We start from the raw sequence: 18,440 nt of genomic DNA, 5'->3' as shown, positions 1-18,440 counted from the left end.
AGACTGGGATGGCGGCCTCCAGCTCTGCCTTCTGGGAGCGTGAGCCATCTAGTCCTTGTTGAGACCCTGGGATTTCTAGCTCTTTCTCTCTACAGGAAAGAATTCTGGGCTCAGAAATCAGGCAGACCAAGGTTTGACTCCGGCTCTGCCACTTGAGTTGCTAATAATGTATGCTTTCTGTCTCAGGTTTTTCATCTGCAAAAATCAGGGGCCTGATGGCAGACTTGCAGGGTTGCTGTGAGGACGAAATGAGATGACGACGTGCTCAGGACTCAGCTTTGTCCTCCCTCCTCCCTGGAGGCTGCAGACCGCAGTCACTCCTGGAGAGCTGCCTGGAGGGGGTGGCACTCCCCGCCAGGACCACAGATGCCAACCAGGTCAAGTCTATATACCATTCGGGGCAAATGGAGGACTGCTTTGGGCACCCTCCCCCCAGTCAAGCAAACTTGAGGCTCTGGGCTCCCCCTTTGTGACCTCTTTTCCTCCCTGGCGAGGTTCTTTGGTACCTATCATCTGGATAAAAACAGGAGGAGGAGGGAACCGCCAGTGTGTCGGATGCCCGTACCCCTCCTCTGCATGGACCCGCATCTACTCCCTCCCCACTTGTTTCCTTCCCCAACCAGGGAGGCAACAGTCACACCCCCGAGACTCATGTTTCTGTCCCAAAGCTCAAATGGCACCTCAACCCTTCCTTCCCATCTCTCCCAGGAGCACGGTCCTTCCCAACCCCGGCACCCAGCCAAGCGCTGGCCCTCAATGCGAGTTACTGCAGAGCCTCCCAAAACGGTGTGATAAAGACAAAAACAAAACACACACTCTAACATATAAGAGACCCAAGCCAGGGCGCCCCCCCGAAAACAAAATAACCAATTCTATTTTGACGTTGTACGTGTGGGGAGAGAGGGACGTTGGTGAGGAGCAGGGGGTTTGTTACAAGAACTCAGGGCTTATTTTGTCTGTCTGTTCTCCCGTCACTTGTTTTGAAATGCCGAGGGGACAACGAAAGCCAGCTGGTGAAGGGCTGGGATGTGCAGCGAGGGCAAAAAATCCATCTGAATGGGAAACTCCCGACAAGGTGGCAACAGTTTATACCTTCAGAGCGTGCTCTGCAAGCCTGTTCAAGCACTCAGCACTTCGGAGGTGGCGAGGCAGGGAATTATCGTCTTGCTGACAGCGGGCACCGGCCTTTTCAGGATGGCAATTCAATTCAGCACCTAGAACACTCCGCCTCCTGCGAGACTGTGAGAGCCAGCTGGGACCCACCCGTGGGCCAGCACAGCTTATGGAACAGCCTGCACCAGAATTCAGAACCTGCTCGGGTCATCACTTTCACTTGGCGGGGGCATTCCCAGCCCCCAGCCCCCAACTCCACCAGACTAGACAGACTCCTGAGTCAGAGTTTATCTGAAATGGCCTCCAAGGCTCTACCTTATCGTGCCTAAGGCCCTTGGCAATCAACCCGTCCCCTCTCCTACGGCCTGACTGACACCTGATCAGACAGCTTTTACAGCCATCTTAGCAAAGTTCTTGTTCAATGGCACACACTTCCTTACACACTTCCACATCCAGCTGAGGCCACGCTTAATGTGTCCAGAGCTTCTGTTCAAAGCCTTGTCATGTTGAATGCTTCGGTGAGCACACTGAATTCAAGCATGCTGTTCAAACATGTTTAGAGTATGTCTTCCAAGAGTCAATTCCATGACGGTCCCAGAGGGAAAAAACCACAGAAGAGGACACTTAGGGCTGAGCGACCTCCAAGGTCTCACAGTGACAGAACCAAGACTAAAACCCAGATTTCCTCAGTCCAGCATCTTCCTTTTACTGTATTTAATTGAGAGAGTGTAACATTGGGTGCACATGAGATTTTTGTTGGTATGCGGCACGGCATTAAAGAGCATCAAATCACGTGATGGAAAAGTTGTTGCCTTTTAAATCTTTTCCCATTCTTTCTGATTGCTGCAAGTAAAGTCTCAATTTGGTGCAACTAAGACTTTAATACCTGGAAAAGTGTAATAAAATGGGTAATGCCTACTTCTCATGCCCCGCCCTTTGCTCAGACAATACTCCTCCTGACCCCTAACCCCTACCTAAGGATGTACCCATGAACCCCAGGTACAGGCTTATTCCAGCATTTCTGACATGACTTTAGGCAATGTCACTATCGAATGCAATTCTGAATCTTACCATTTTGACAACCGGGAACATATTCACCTTTCCTGTTTCTATTTTGGCATGTAGATTCTAACAAGGAAGCATAAATACAACATACAGAGTCAACAGACATTTATCGAGTTCTACCGTGTGCCATGCACCATGCAAAGTCCTAGTGATACAGATATTAAGAACCAAAACTATTTACACCCACATGGCTTACTGTGTACATTAACATGACTTTTCTTTTCCACTCTCTTTGTTAACATGACTTTACTATTCCAGGAAACTCAGGCCAGAAGGAGGAATGTTGCAAATAACTTTGTTTCAGGAACTTCCAGAGAAGCCATTTAAATGAAAAAACTATTAGATTTTCCAATAGACAGAGCATGACTATTTGTTCCCCACGACTCTTGCCTCAAAACCCTGGCCTTGCTGTGACCACGTGACTAAGTACTAGTCAGCGGCATGTATATGAGGAAGTCTCTCGTGGAGCTTCCGGGCGCCTTCCTAAAAGTTAGCTGGCATGCTCCTCCTCTCCTCCTTTGTCCCTTCCCTCCCTCTGCTGCTGCTGAAATGCACATGCAGCCCCCATGGACCACGAGAATAACTAGGGTCATAATCTGTGGGTCGGCAGAGCAGTGAACTAGAAGAAGTCTGGGTCCATGAGGATTTTTCCCCATGAGGGTCGTACCAGGTGTGGGAGAGAACAACAAGTTTCCATTTTGACTGTATAGCCCAGGAAACTCTATTCAATACTCGTAATGACCTATATGGAAAAAGAATCTAAAGAAGAGTGAATATATGTATATGTATGACGGATTCGCTTTGCAGTACAGCAGAAACACAACACTGTAAATCAACTAGACTCCAATAAAAATTAATTTAAAAGAAACAAACAAGGTCGGGACTTCCCCTGGTGGCGCAGTGGTTAAGACTCCGCACTCCCAATGCAGGGGACCTGGGTTCAATCCCTGGTCATGGAACTAGATCCCACACTCATGCCGCAACTAAGAGTTCGCATGCCTCAACTAAGGAGCCCATGAGCCGCAATTAAGAAGCCTGCCTGCCACAAATAAGACCCGGTGCAACCACATAAATAAATAAATAAATAAATAAATAAATAAATAAATATTTAAAAAAAAAACAAAAACAAGGTCAAAAAAAAATTTCCATTCTGTATAAACCACCATAATTCTGGGTCTCTGTAACACCAGTTTGATTTAATCTTACACTGATAGAATGAATGTGATAAAAGTCCCTGCCCTAAGGAACTCACTGTTTACTCTTAAACTCATACTTCAAACCTTGCCCCACATATTCATATACTGTCTCTGGTGGCAGTACCTTTCAAAGGGCAGGTGAAAAAGGAGGTGAGATTATTTGTGGGTGTAAGTGCAGGCTTTACTATGACATTAGACATCTATAGAAGGGGCTCAGAGTCGTTCCAAACACCTTATGTGGATGGGGCAGCCTATTTGCCCACCTGGTCGGTCCACTGCCAGCAATGGATCCAAAATATTAGCAAATCAAATCCAGAAATATACAAAAAAGATAGTATATCATTACCAAGTGGGGTTTATCTCAAGGATGTAAGCTTTTTCAGCATCTGAAAATCAAAGTACTTTGTCATTTCAATATAATAAAGGTTAAAAATCATATAACCATTTCAACAGACACAGAAAGAGCATTCAACAAATTATGAAAAACTTCAGCAAATTAGGAACAGAAGGAAACTTCTTCAGTCTGATAAAGGGCATCTGTGAAAACCCAACAGCTAACATCACAGTTAGTGGTGAAAGACACTTTTCTCCCTAAGATCAGGAATAAGGCAAGGATGCCCATTCTCACTTCTATTCAAAGTTGTACTAGAGGTCCTAGCCACTGCAATAAGTCAACCAAAGGAAATAAAAGGCAGAGGAACTGGAGAGGAATAAATAAAAGAGTCTTAATCTGCAGATGACATGGTGTACCTAGAAAATCTTAAGGAAACTTAGAACCAAAAACTAATAAGACCATCAAATGAATTTAGCAGGGTTGCAAGATACACGGTCAATATACAAAAATCAATTGTATTCCTATATATTTGCAGTGAACAACTGGACAATGGAATAAAAAATACAAAATTTACAATTGCATCAACATAAAAAACTTAGAGAAAATGACACAAAATATGTATAAAACCTACACACTGATATTACAAAACCCTGCAATGAAAAATTAAAGGAGATCTCGAAAATGGAGAGGTATACCATGTTCATGGATTGGAAGATTCAACAGCATTAAGATGTCAGTTCTTGCCAAATCAATTTATAGATTCATTTGCAATCTGAATCAAAATTCTAGATGGCTTTTTTTGGTAGGGATTTGATAAGCTGATTCTAAGTAAACAAAATGGTCAAAAGAATTCTGAAAAAGAACAAAGTCTGAAGACTTATAGTAATTCTTTCAAGACTTAATTTAAAGCTACAGGGCAGAGTCAAGATGGTGGTGTGGGAAGATGTGGCGTTAGCGCCTCCCCACAACTAGGGTGCCTGTCAGCTGCTAGTGAGGGACTCTGAGGCCCAGGGGATGGGAGGAACCTCAAAGTGAACCAGTAGGACATAGAAGGACTGAGGAAGGAGGAGAAGTGGAGGCCAGACAGGATCAGTGCCCCTGAGGCCAGGGAGATCAGGAGAGGCAGGTGGGAGGGACTCTCCAGGAAGAGCGGGAGAGGAGCGGGAGAGGAGCGGAGGGCGGTAGCCTGGCCCACTCAGGCCTGGGAGCCTGCTGAGCTCCCAAGGCAGTACCCCTGCCACAAAACACCATCCAGGCCACATGGGTCCTCGGGGCATAGGAGGGAGGCCGGGGAGATAGGGAGAGGCAGGCAGGAGAGGCCCTCATAGACTGGAGAAGCAGGAGAAGAGAGGAGGGCATTTGCCCCACTCACTCAAGCCCAGGAAGTCTGCTGGGCTCCCAGGTGAGGTGTCCTGCCCTCTGAGACCAGGGGTGGGGGGCATGCCTGGGCCCCTTCTGTTCCTTGAGCCTAAGCCCCACCCCCCACAGCCCCCAGGGCCTTTTCCAGCCCTGTGGGTCCTGAACCCTGGCCCCACCCACCACCCAAACCTCACCCTTGCTTAGGCCCCACCCTCCAGAGCCAAGTTCTTCCCCCCTCCCCTTTTTTTCCCCTCCTCCTCTTTTTTACTATTGTGGTACTGATGTACCTTCTGGTTGTTGATTCATCTATATTTTTATTTTTATATTCTTCCTAATATATCTGTTAGCTTCCTAGTCTAATTTTATTTTTAACTTTGTTATTGTTCTTTTTTTTTTTTTTGGCCACCCCAGGCATCTTGCAGGATCTTAGTTCACAAGCCCAGGGTCCAGCCGAAGCTCCTGCAGTAGGAGCTCCGAGTCCAAACCACTGGACTAACAGAGAACCTCAGACCCCATGGAATATTCATCAGAGTGAGGTCTCACAGAGTTCCTCATCTCAGCACAAAGACCCAGCTCTACCCAATAGCTGATGAACTCCAGTGTTGGAAGCCTCAGGCCAAACAACCAGTAAGACAAGAACACAATCCCACTCATTAAAAAAAAAAAAAACACAGACGGCAAAAACATTTTTCACAGATGAAGGAGCAAGGTAAAAAAAACCTACAAGACCAAATAAATGAAGAGGAAATAGGCAATCTACCTGAAAAATAATTCAGAGTAATGATAGTAAAGATGATCCAGAATCTCAGGAACAGAATGCAGGCACAGACTGAGAAAATACAAGAATGTTTAACAAAGATCTAGAAGAACTAAAGAACAAACAAACAGAGATGAACAACACGATAATTGAAATGAAAAATACACTAGAAGGAATCAATAACAGAATAACTGAGGCAGAAGAATGAATAAGTGAGCTGGAAGACAAAATGGTGGAAATAACTGCCAAGGAGCAGAATAAAGAAAAAAGAATGAAAAGAAGTGATGACAATCTCAGAGACCTCTGGGATAACACTAAAGGCACCAACATTCAAATTATAGAGGTTCCAGAAGAAGAAGAGAAAAAGAAAGGGTCTGAGAAAATATTTGAAAATATTATAGTTGAAAACTCCCCTAACATGGGAAAGGAAATAGTCACCCGAGTCCAGGAAGCACAGAGTCCCATATAGGATAAACCCTAGGAAAAACACACCAAGATACATATTAATCCAACAAACAAAAATTAAATTCAAAGGAAAAATATTAAAAGCAGCAAGGGAAAAACAAAAAATAACATACAACAGAATCCCCATAAGGTTATCAGCTGATTTTTCAGTGGAAACTCTTCAGGCCAGAAAGCAGTGGTAGGATATACTTAAAGTGATGAAAGAGAAAAACCTGCAACCAAGATTACTCTACCCAGCAAGGATCTCATTCAGATTTGATGGAGAAGTCAAAAGCTTTTCAGACAAGCAAAAGCTAAGAGAATTCAGCACCACCAAACCAACTTTACAACAAATGCTACAGAAACCTCTCTAAGCAGGAAACACAAGAAAAGAAAAAGACCCACAAACATAAACCCAAAACAATTAAGTAAATGGTAATAGGAACATACATATCAATAATAACCTTGAATGTAAATGGATTAAAATGCCCCAACCAAAAGACACAGACTGGCTGAATGGATACAAAAACAAGACCCATATATATGCTGTCTACAAAAGACTCACTTCAGACCTAGGGACACATACACACAAATATAACAATTATAAATGTTTATGCACCCAACATAGGAGCACCTCAATACATAAGGCAAATGCTAACAGCTATAAAAGAGGAAATTGACAGTAACACAATAACAGTATGGGACTTTAACACCCCACTTACACCAATGGACAGATCATCCAAACAGAAAATAATAAGGAAACACAAGCTTTAAATGACACAATAGACCAGACAGATCTAAGTGATATTTACAGAACATTACACCCAAAAGTGGCAGAATACATTCTTCTCAAGAGCACATGGAACATTCTCCAGGACAGATCACATCTTGGGTCAAAAAATCAAGCCTTGGAAAATTTAAGAAAATTGATATCGTATCAAGCATCTTTTCTGACCACAACATTATGAGGTTGGAAATCAATTACAGGAAAAAAAACCTAAAAACCACAAATACATGGAGGCTAAACAGTGTGCTACTAAATAACCAACAGATCACTGAAGAAATCAAAGAAGAAATTAAAAAATACAGAGAGGGCTTCACTGGTGGTGCAGTGGTTGAGAATCCGCCTGCCGATGCAGGGGACACGGGTTTGTGCCCCGGTCCGGGAAGATCCCACATGCCGCGGAGTGGCTGGGCCCATGAGCCATGGCGACTGAGCCCATGCGTCCAGAGCCTGTGCTCCGCAACGGGAGAGGCCACAACAGTAAGAGGCCCGTGTACCACACACACAAAAAAAAATACAGAGAAACAAATGACAATGAAAACACAACAACCCAAAAGCTATGGGATGCAGCAAAAGCAGTTCTAAGAGGGAAGTTTAGAGCAATACAATCTCACCTCAAGAAACAAGAAAAATCTCAAATAAACAATCTAACCCTACACTTAAAACAACTAGAGAGGGCTTCCCTGGTGGCACAGTGGTTGAGAGTCTCCTGCTGATGCAGGGAACACGGGCTCGTGCCCTGGTCCGGGAAGATCCCACATGCCGTGGAGCAGCTAGGCCTGTGAGTGATGGCTGCTGAGCCTGCGCGTCCAAAGCCTGTGCTCCGCAGCGGGAGAGGCCACAACAGTGAGAGGCCCATGTAATGCAAAAAAAAAAAACAAACCCTAGAAAATGAAGAACAAAGAAAACCCAAAGTCAGTAGAAGGAAAGAAATCATAAATATCAAAGCAGAAATAAATGAAATAGAAATGAAGAAAACAATAGCAAAGATCAATAAAACTAAAACCTGGTTCTTTGAGAAGATAAACAAAATTGATAAACCTTAGCCAGACTCATCGTGAAAAAAACGGGAGAGGACGCAAATCAATAAATTTAGAAATGAAAAAGGAGAAATCACAACTGACACTGCAGAAATACAAAGGATTATAAGAGACTACTACAAACAACTATATGCCAATAAAATGGACAACCACGAAGAAATGGACAAATTCTTGGAAAGGTACAATTTTCCAAGACTGAACCAGGAAGAAGTAGAAAATATAAACAGACCTACCACAAGTAATGAAATTGAAACCGTAATTTAAAATCTACCAACAAACTAAAGCTCAGGACCAGATGGCTTCACAGGCGAATTCTAGCAAACATTTAGAGAAGAGCTAACATCAATCCTTCTCCAATGCTTCCAAAGAATTGCAGAAGGAGAAACATTCCCAAATTCATTCTATGAAGCCAGCATCACCCTGATAACAAAACCAGAAAAAGATATCACAAAAAAAATAAAATTATAGACCAATATCACTGATGAACATAGATGCAAAAATCCTGAACAAAATACTAGCAAACAGAATGCATCATACTCAATGGTGAAAAACTGAAAGCATTTCCACTAAGATCAGGAACAAGACAAGGATGTCCACTCTCGCCGCTCTCATTCAACATAGTTTTGGAAGTCCCAGCCACAGCAATCAGAGAAGAAAAAGAAATAAAGGAATACAAATTGGAAAAGAAGATGTAAAACTGTCACTGTTTGCTGATGACATGATTCTATACATAGAAAATCCTAAAGATGCCACCAGAAAACTACTAGAACTAATCAATGAATTTGGTAAGGTTGCAGGATACAAAATTAATGCACAGAAATCTCTGGCATTCCTATACACCAACAACGAAAAATCAGAAAGAGAAATTAAGGAAACACTCCCATTTACCACTGCAACATAAAGAATAAAATACCTAGGAATAAACCTGCCTAAAAAGGTGAAAGACTTGTACTCAGAAAACTATAAAACACTGATGAAAGAAATCAAAGATGACATAAACAGATGGAGAAATATACCATGTTCCTGGATTGGAAGAATCAATATTGTGAAAATGACTATACTACCCAAAGCAATCTACAGATTCAATGCAATCCCTAATAAACTACCAATGGCATTCTTCACAGAATTAGAACAATAAATTTTACAATTCGTATGGAAACACAAAAGACTCCAAACAGCCAAAGCAATCTTGAGAAAGAAAAGTGGAATTGGAGGAATCAGGCTCCCCTACTTCAAATTGTACCACAAAGCTACAGTAATCAAGAACAGTATGGTATTGGCACAAAAACAGGAATATAGATCAATGGTACAGGACAGAAAGCCCAGAGATAAACTCACACACTATGGGCACCTAATTTACGACAAAGGAGGCAAGAACATACAATGGAGAAAAGAAAGCCTCTTCAGTAAGTGGTGCTGGGAAAACTGGACAGCTACATGTAAAAGAATGAAATTAGAATACTACCTAACACCATACACAAAAATAAACTCCAAATGTATTAAAGACTTAAATGTAAGACCAGACACTATAAAACTCTTAGAGGAAAATATAGGAAAAACGTTCTTTGACATAAACCACAGCAAGATCTTTTTTTTGACCCACCTCCTACAGTAACAGAAATAAAAACAAAAATAAACAAATGGGACTTAATTAATCTTAAAAGCTTTTTCATAGCAAAGGAAACCATAAACAAGACAGAAAGACAACCCTCAGAATGGGAGAAAATATTTACAAATGAAACAACAGACAAAGGATTAATCTCCAAAATATACAAACAGCTCATGGAACTCAATATCAAAAAACCAAACAATCCAGTTAAAAAATGGGCTGAAGACCTAAATAGACATTTCACCAAGGAAGACATACAGGTGGCCAAGAGGCACATGGAAAGATGCTCAACAACACTAATTATTAGAGAAATGAAAATCAAAACTACAATGAGGTATCACCTCACACTGGTCAGAATGGCCATTATCAAAAAAGCTAGAGGGGCTTCCCTGGTGGTGCAGTGGTTGAGGGTCTGCCTGCCAATGCAGGGGACATGGGTTCGTGCCCCGGTCCGGGAGGATCCCACGTGCCGCGGAGCGGCTGGGCCCATGAGCCATGGCCGCTGAGCCTGCACATCTGGAGCCTGTGCTCCGCAACAAGAGAGGCTGTGACAGTGAGAGGCCCGCACACCGCGATGAAGAGTGGCCCCCGCTCGCCGCAACTGGAGAAAACCCTCGCACAGAAAAGAAGACCCAACACAGCCAAAAATAAATAAATAAATTTATTTTTTTAAATAAAAGCCAGAAACAATAAATGCTGGAAAGGGTGTGGTGAAAGGGAACCCTCCTGCACTGTAGGTGGGGATGTAAATTGATACAACCACTATGGAAAACAGTATGGAGGTTCCTTAAAAAACTAAAAATAGAACTACCATATGACACAGCAATCCCACTACTGGGCATACACCCTGAGAAAACCATAATTCAAGAAGAGTCATGTACCACAATGTTCACTGCAGTGCTATTTACAATAGCCAAGATGTGGAACCAACCTAAATGTCCATCAACAGATGAATGGATAAAGATGTGGCACGTATATACAATGGAATATTACTCAGCCATAAAAAGAAATGAAATTGAGTTATTTATAGTGAGGTGGATGGACATAGAGTCTGTCATATAAAGTGAAGTAAGTCAGAAAGAGAAAAACAAATACTGTATGCTAATGCATATATATGGAATCTAAAAAAAAAAATGGTACTGATGAACCTAGTTGCAGGGCAGAAATAAAGAGGTAGACATAGAGAATGGACTTGATGACATGGGGTGGGAGGGCGAAATCAGAGTAGCATGGACATATATACACTACCGAATGTAAAATAGTTGGCTGGTGGGAAGCAGCAGCATAGCACAGGGAGATTGGCTTGGTGCTTTGCACGGACCTAGTGGGGTGGGATAGAGAAGATGGGAGGGAGACTCAAGAAGAAGGGGATATGGGGACATGTGTATACATATGGCTGATTCGTTTTGTTGTGCAACAGAAACTAACAGTGTTGTGAAGCAATTATACTCCAATAAAGATTTTTTTTAAAAAGCTATAGTAATCAGGATTGGCATAGAGACATATATAGATCAATGAAACTGAACAGAGTGTAGAAATAGATCTAAACATACATGGGTCAATTGATTTTTTTAAACATAGTTTTCAAGGTAATTTAATGGGGAAAAGAAAGTTTTTCAACAATTTTTGGAAGAACACAATAAAACCTGAACCCCTACATCTCACCGCATACACAAAAATTAGCATGAAATGGATCACAGACCTAAACATAGAAGCTAAAACTATACAACCGTTAGAAGAAAAACCTTTGCTACCTTGCGGTAGGCAAAGATTTTTTAAACAGGCCCAAAAAACATTAACCATAAAACAAAAAATGGTTAAATTGATCTTCATCAAAATTTAAAACTTCTCCTTGAAAGATACCATTAAGAAAACGATAAGGCAAGCCACAGACTAAGAGAAGAAATATTATCTATCGCTCGATTGATCAACACCTGATAATAGACATATCCAGAATATATAAAGACCTCTTACAACTCAATATTAAGAAAAAAATCCAAATTTGGGATCTTTTCAGAAGAACTGACCCGGGCCTCTGTCTCAAAACATTTATTGAATTTCTTTAAAAAATCTGCTTCTGAGATCCTTAAAAGGAGAATTTAGATCCCTTCTGATGAGCTGAATATCAACTAAATTTATTAAAAAGAAAAGGAGATGAGGCCAGTGAAGAGCCACTGGAAACAGGCTGGGAGCCTACAGAACAGTCCTGCCAGAGATGAGCTTGAAGTGGGATCTGGTCCTCTTAGGATAAAAGGTCCAAGGAAGTCAAAGAGTAAAACTTGCTTGAAGATTGAACCCACGGGCACTGTTAAGTTGGACTACAGACCAGGAAAAAGGGAGTAGCTAGATGTTAACCAGACAATGGTCTCCCCAGAACTCATCTGGGGAAGGCCCAACACGGTGTGGAAGGGAAAACATTCTGGTCAATTTTCACAGCACTTTGAGGACTCTGGAGGCTTCAGGTCCATGACCAAGATTATCCTGGATGCCATCCCTGTCTCTGGATAGTCACTGCTACCAGACGAGAAGTAGCTATTCATGACACCAACGTCCATGAGGTCTTGCACACTTCACCTCGGGAGGGACCCGTTTCACGGACGCCCCCGTCCTGGCCGAGCTGGGGTGGCAGAAAAGGACTCAGTGGTTTTCAGACCCACTGGCTTAAATTCTCGATAGCTCACCTCCCAAGGTTTCACCAGAGCTTTCACCTCAGGTGTGAAATGACCATCCAGACCCTGGGAATAATCTGTTTACACATCGGAGGCATCCTGAGCTGGAGGTGAGTGACTCAGAATCGCTCTGAGAGGGGTGGGCTTCTCTCAGAAGGGGAGGGGGCTTCGACAGAAACAACGAAATAAACAAAGAATTCTTGTGAGGCTTGAGTCACCAAACTTTACGGACAACTATATGTAGCTTGCAGGTGAAGACAGCAGTGTCAGACAGAACTGGGTCAAAGTCTTGGTTGTGCATATGATTATCTTTGCAACCTTGAACCAATTACTTAACCTTATTGAGCTTCAGTTTCTTCACCCTTAAACTGGGGATAATGATCAGACTTATCTCATGAGATTAAATGTGAGGAATAAATGAGATAAAGAACAGCCCCAGAGTTCCAGGGAAGTCCAGTGGTTAGGACTCCGCCCTTCCATTGCAGGAGACACAGATTCCATCCCTGGTTGAGGAACTAAGATCCTGCAAGCTGCCCAGCATGGCAAAGAAAAAAAAAAAAAAAAAACCACCAAAAAACAAAACCAAAAAAAAAACCCCCAGAGCTCCATAAATTATGAACTGAAAGAGAAATTATGTCTAGAAACCTCTTTTACATGAAAAATGGAAAAGCAAGATTAAGTAAATAAGGGCAGAAAAAATGACATTTGAAGATATCCAAATAGGCACATGTATCTCTGTTGTAAAGGCAGGGGAGCTATTGTTATGCCTCATCCCCGTTACACTAACTATCTTCAAGGCTTATGCAATCACTCAGAGGACAATCTACCATTGTGTTTTTTGCTGACATGTTTTATTTTTGTTCTGAACTTCTGCTACTGAAAATCTTACAAAAGAGTCACATTACTCACCCCGAAGTTCCCTTACAGAAACATTTCACACTACTTAATAACTGAAATCATTATTCACCTACAAGTCCTTCCATGTGTTTTTGATTTATATGTTCAGCCATGAGAATGAGTTACTATTACCACTGTTTGCTGCTACCCAACATAGTAAAAGTTAAAAATACCCATGTACTTGCAGATATATATATTTTTTTCAAAAATACTTTGAAAACAAGCAGAAGAGCTTTAATAAATGATATCTTCTCCAACAAGAGTGCACTGCTTCAAAAATTATTTTAAAAAATTTCCTGGGGACGTTCCTGGTGGCGCAGGGGATAGGACTCCATGCTCCCAATGCAGGGGGCCCAGGTTCGATCCGTGGGCAGGGAACTAGATCCCACATGCACGCTGCAACTAAGAGTTCGCGTGCCACAACTAAGGAGCCCACCTGCCGCAACTAAGACCCAGTGCAACCAAATAAATAAATAAATAAATATTTTAAAAAACAGAATTCCTGATAGAATAAGCTTTGATGCTGGTTTGAGACAGGTGGGTCGTCCTATGGAAGATGTCTAAATGCTTGATGTAACTTCCTTTTCAAAGTAAAGCTAACCTTGTCAAAGTAGGGATACATACTACAAGGGCCTATAGTTCTAAGTTAGAAAAAAGATGCGTGAACAACAAACAGTAAGAGATTAAGAAAGAAGACTGTACATCTTCTAAATTCTAAAACCTTAAGTTGTAGATAGGTTTAAGGTGGTCAAAAGCAAATTTAACTTTTTCATAGATCAAAACAAAATGGGGCTTCCCTGGTGGCGCAGTGGTTGAGAATCTGCCTGTCAACGCAGGGGACATGGGTTTGAGCCCTGGTCTGGGAAGATCCCACATGCCGCGGAGCAACTAGACCCGTGAGCCACAACTACTGAGCCTGAGCGTCTGGAGCCTGTGCTCCGCAACGAGAGAGGCCCGCACACCGCAATGAAGAGTGGCCCCCACTCGCCGCAACTAGAGCAAGCCCTCACACAGAAACGAAGACCCAACACAGCCAAAAATAATAAAGAAATTAATTAATTTTTAAAAAAGAAAAGAAAATGAATAGGTAAATTGTGTTTCACAGTTAACAAAATTCAAGTCTAAACTATTGCTTTTCCTCTCCCTCAGTAACTTAAGATTTTTAAAAATGTTAAAAACAAAAAAAAAAATTGCTTAAGGACTTAATTGACACTACATTTTAAAAAGTCACTCATCTTTCTCACCCTTTAAATGTTCAGCTCTTAATGTTAACTTAAGCCTCAAAGTCAATTTTTATTTGGTCTCAAATAGTTCACTTTCTCTGCACTCATTCTACATTTAAATTACAGTTTCCCAAGGAGGTCAATTTAGGAACATGGGGGTTGGGAGGTGGAGGCCACGATGGGCTGAGGCCAGCAAACCAAGGGCTGCTCTCTTCTCAAACTCCAAACCCGGGGCTTCCCTGGTGGTGCAGTGGTTAAGAATCTGCCTGCCAATGCAGGGGACACAGGTTCGAGCCCTGGTCCTGGAAGATCCCACATGCCGAGGAGCAGCTAAGCCCGTGAGCCACAACTACTGAGCCTGAGCTCTAGAGCCCGTGAGCCACAACTACTGAAGCCCGTGTGTTTAGAGCCCATGCTCTGCAACAAGAGGAGCCACCACAATAAGAAGCCTGCACACCGCAACAAAGAGTAGCCCCCGCTCGCCACAACTAGACAAAGCCCAAACACGGCAACGAAGACCCAAGGCAGCCAAAAAAACCCCCAAAAGACCCACAAAACCCCCCAAAAAACCCTCCAAACTCAGCCCCAGCTTTGTACTTTCGATGGATATCCTTCTGTGCCCCCAAATGTAATGAATACACAGTGATGCACAATTCTGCTTTTGTTGTAATTTTTTTTCTAGCTAGAGGGGCTAAATGGAAAACTGAGAATTCATTCTGTTTTACAGCTATCCAAAAAATAAATTTTCAGGTCAACAACAATCTATGGGGATGTGGCCATGCCTCTACTAATGTCTTTTCGGAGATGGGTAATATATCGCTGATGTTTAGCAATGTAGGCTCACCCCCCGTCATTGGCAATGGCTAGTAATTCACTGACATGAAAAGAGAAGAGTCAGAAGAGGCTTGAATTCAAATCCTACTAGTTATGTGACCCTGCACACATCACAAACTGAGTCTGAGCTTCTACTTTTAAAAAATGAGAACACTAGTACCCATCCGTCTGTCCATCCATCTAGTTTTACAGTAATGTTATACAGGTTACAAAGGAGATGATATATATGAGTGATCTAAAAACAGATCAGAGGTATAAAAATGTAATGTTATGTGATCATACAAAATTCCACTGAATAGCCAAATATGCTTGGAGATTTGTTTTTCATAGTACTAAAATAAAACTAAGCAATTCTCCAATTATATGATCACATGCAAAAGAAACTGCTTCAAATGTTTTATAAAAAGCTTCACCCTTTCATGTGTTCTGAATCTCAGAACTACCAATTCTCCCAATTAGAGAGCAGTTAGCAGTTAGTACTCTGTAAATTAGTACTGCCCCAAGGGCAAAATCTGGTGTTGCAAATGCAGCTTGAAATTCTCCAAAGAAGATGTAAAAATGGCCACTGGACACATGAAAAGGGATTCAACATCTTTAGTCAATAGGAAAATGAAAACCTAAACCACAAAGAGCTACTACTTTACACTCACTAGGCTGGCTGAAATAAAAAGCCACGCAATAACAAGTGTTGCTGAAGATGTGGAGAAACGGGAAGCCTTGTGCACTGCTATTGGGAACATAAATGGTGCAGCACTTGGGAAAACAGTTTCGTTTTGCCAAAAATTAAACACAGAGTTACCATATGACCCAGCAATTTCACTCTTAAGATATATACTCAAGAGAACTGAAACATATGTTCACACAAAAACTTGTAAGCAGAGACTTCCCTGGTGGTCCAGTGGATGGGACTCCACGCTCCCAATGCAGGCGGCCAGGGTTCGATCCCTGGTCAGGGAACTAGATCCTACATGCCGCAAGGAAAATCTGTGTTTTCTGGCTTTCCGACCTTCCTCCAGATGACCGTCCCCACAGACGATTAGGAGCTCTCTGTGGGAACCTTCTCCAGGGCGCCTCTCTCTTGCACAATGGACAAACAATGGGCAGACGTTTTCAAAAATTATGCCATAGGCTAAATGACACCAATTACCACATACTGGACATTTTGAAGTTGACTCTGTTTCTGAAGGCAACAGTTTACGATGACAGCTTATAAGAGTAAACTCTTGCCATTTATTCTCATATCACACCCTTGATCTACCAAAAACAAAAACTGAAATCCATGCTAGTGGGACTGTTTCTTTTAGCAATCTATGTATACCATACTAGGATGACCAGGAAGGTGGAACACAGTATATAATATTTAGTAATTCCCTAGATATTTCAATTAATGTAATAAAATAATGTATAACAGTTACAACTACTATTCACTGAGTATCAATTAGATGTTAAGCATTGTACTATGTACTACACATACATTATCTTTATTCCTCGCAATAGGCCAACAGGGAAAATTCCCTTCTCCTACTAGAGCTGCAGAATCAGGGAGTCAGAGATCATAAAAATGTGTCCTGGGTAACACAGCTTGTACTAGCAGTGAAGTCAGAATTCAAAGCCATGCTTTTTAGCCTAATCTTCGCCTATCTTTTCTACAGAGCCCATTAACTCAAATATCAATGCATTTCAATTAAATATACACCATGTTGGGCAACGTGTTCATGACCTTTTTGAAATTCTTGACAGATGAATTTAAATGGCAAGTTTTACAGTTTTTCAGTAGAATGAAAGAACACTTTTGTTTCTAATTTAACCACCATTTCTTTTTTTTAATAACAAAAAGAACAAGTTTCCAGACATAATATGAACATTCACAAAATAAAAACTAAAAGGAAACCAAAGGGAATAAACTATTTGTTAGCAGATAAACTTGAATGACATTTTCACTGGCGAAGTCTGTTTGTATACTTTGTACTCTGATTTTTCACTTGTATAAGCATTTCACAACCCTTGACTTCACAGAGGGGGCTCAGAACATGGAATTTTAGCGCTGCAGGGGTCCTTAGAGATCATTCAATCCCACTCCCCTCACTTTACAGAGGCAGGCCACCCCACAGTGGATCAGTCCACACAGCAGGTACTGCCAGAGCCAGGGCTGGACTCCAGATCTGCTGACCGAAGGGCCACCACGCAACACTACTGCCAACTTTTCCATAGCTAGCTCTACCTTGTCAAATGAGTTCTAACTGTGTGTCACAACTGTGATCTAAAACAAAATTTTTCCAGACTTGCAGACGTAGAGAACAGACTTCTGTTGCCAAAGGGGTGGGGGGAGGGGTGGATTAGGAGGAATCTGGGGTTAGCAGATGCGAACTAGTATACAGAGGATGGATAAACAACAATGCCCTACTGTAGAGCACAGGGAACTATATTCAATATCCTGTGATAAACCATAACGGAAAAGAATGTGAAAAAGAATGTAGGGACTTCCCTGGTGGTGCAGTGGTTAAGAATCCGCCTGCCAAGGCAGAGAGATGGGTTCGAGCCCTGGTTGGGGAAGATCTCACATGCCGCAGAGTAACTAAGCCCATGCGCCACAACTACTGAGCCTGCGCTCTAGAGCCATGAGCCACAACTACTGAGCCCACGTGCCACAACTACTGAAGCCTGTGCTCCTAGAGCCCATGCTCCGCAACAAAGAGAAGCCACCAAGATGAGAAGCCCCCACACCTCAATGAAAAGGAGCCCCCGCTCGCCACAACTAGAGAAAGCCCGTGGGCAGCAATGAAGACCCAATGCAGCCAAAAAAAAAATACATATATATATATATATATAAATGTATATATATGAATCACTTTGTTGTACAGCAGAAATTAACACAACACTGTAAACCAACTAAACTTCAATTAAAAAAGAAATAAATGAATAAAACAAAGTTTCTCAATACACCATTTCTGGCCACAAGGAACACAAAAATCTATTGTGAATTGATGTCAAAATCAAATGACAGGAACTTCCCTGGTGGCACCGTGGTTAAGAATCCGCCTGCCAATGCAGGGGACATGGGTTCTATCCCTGGTCCGGGAAGATCCCACATGCCACGGGGCAACTAAGCCCATGTG

General features: G+C 42.1%; 1 protein-coding gene across 2 annotated transcripts in view; it reads right to left on the bottom strand.

Annotated features, from left to right (window-relative positions):
• BORCS5 (BLOC-1 related complex subunit 5) overlaps nt 1-18,440 on the bottom strand; it is a 95,792-nt gene that overhangs the window by 885 nt on the left and 76,467 nt on the right. The window lies entirely within an intron of this gene.

Source organism: Kogia breviceps, chromosome 12, assembly GCF_026419965.1.
Source record: "Kogia breviceps isolate mKogBre1 chromosome 12, mKogBre1 haplotype 1, whole genome shotgun sequence".
Classification (NCBI taxonomy): Eukaryota; Metazoa; Chordata; class Mammalia; order Artiodactyla; family Physeteridae; genus Kogia; species Kogia breviceps.
The sequence above is the reverse complement of the archived record's forward strand: the minus strand, read 5'-3'. Positions and strand labels throughout refer to the sequence as shown.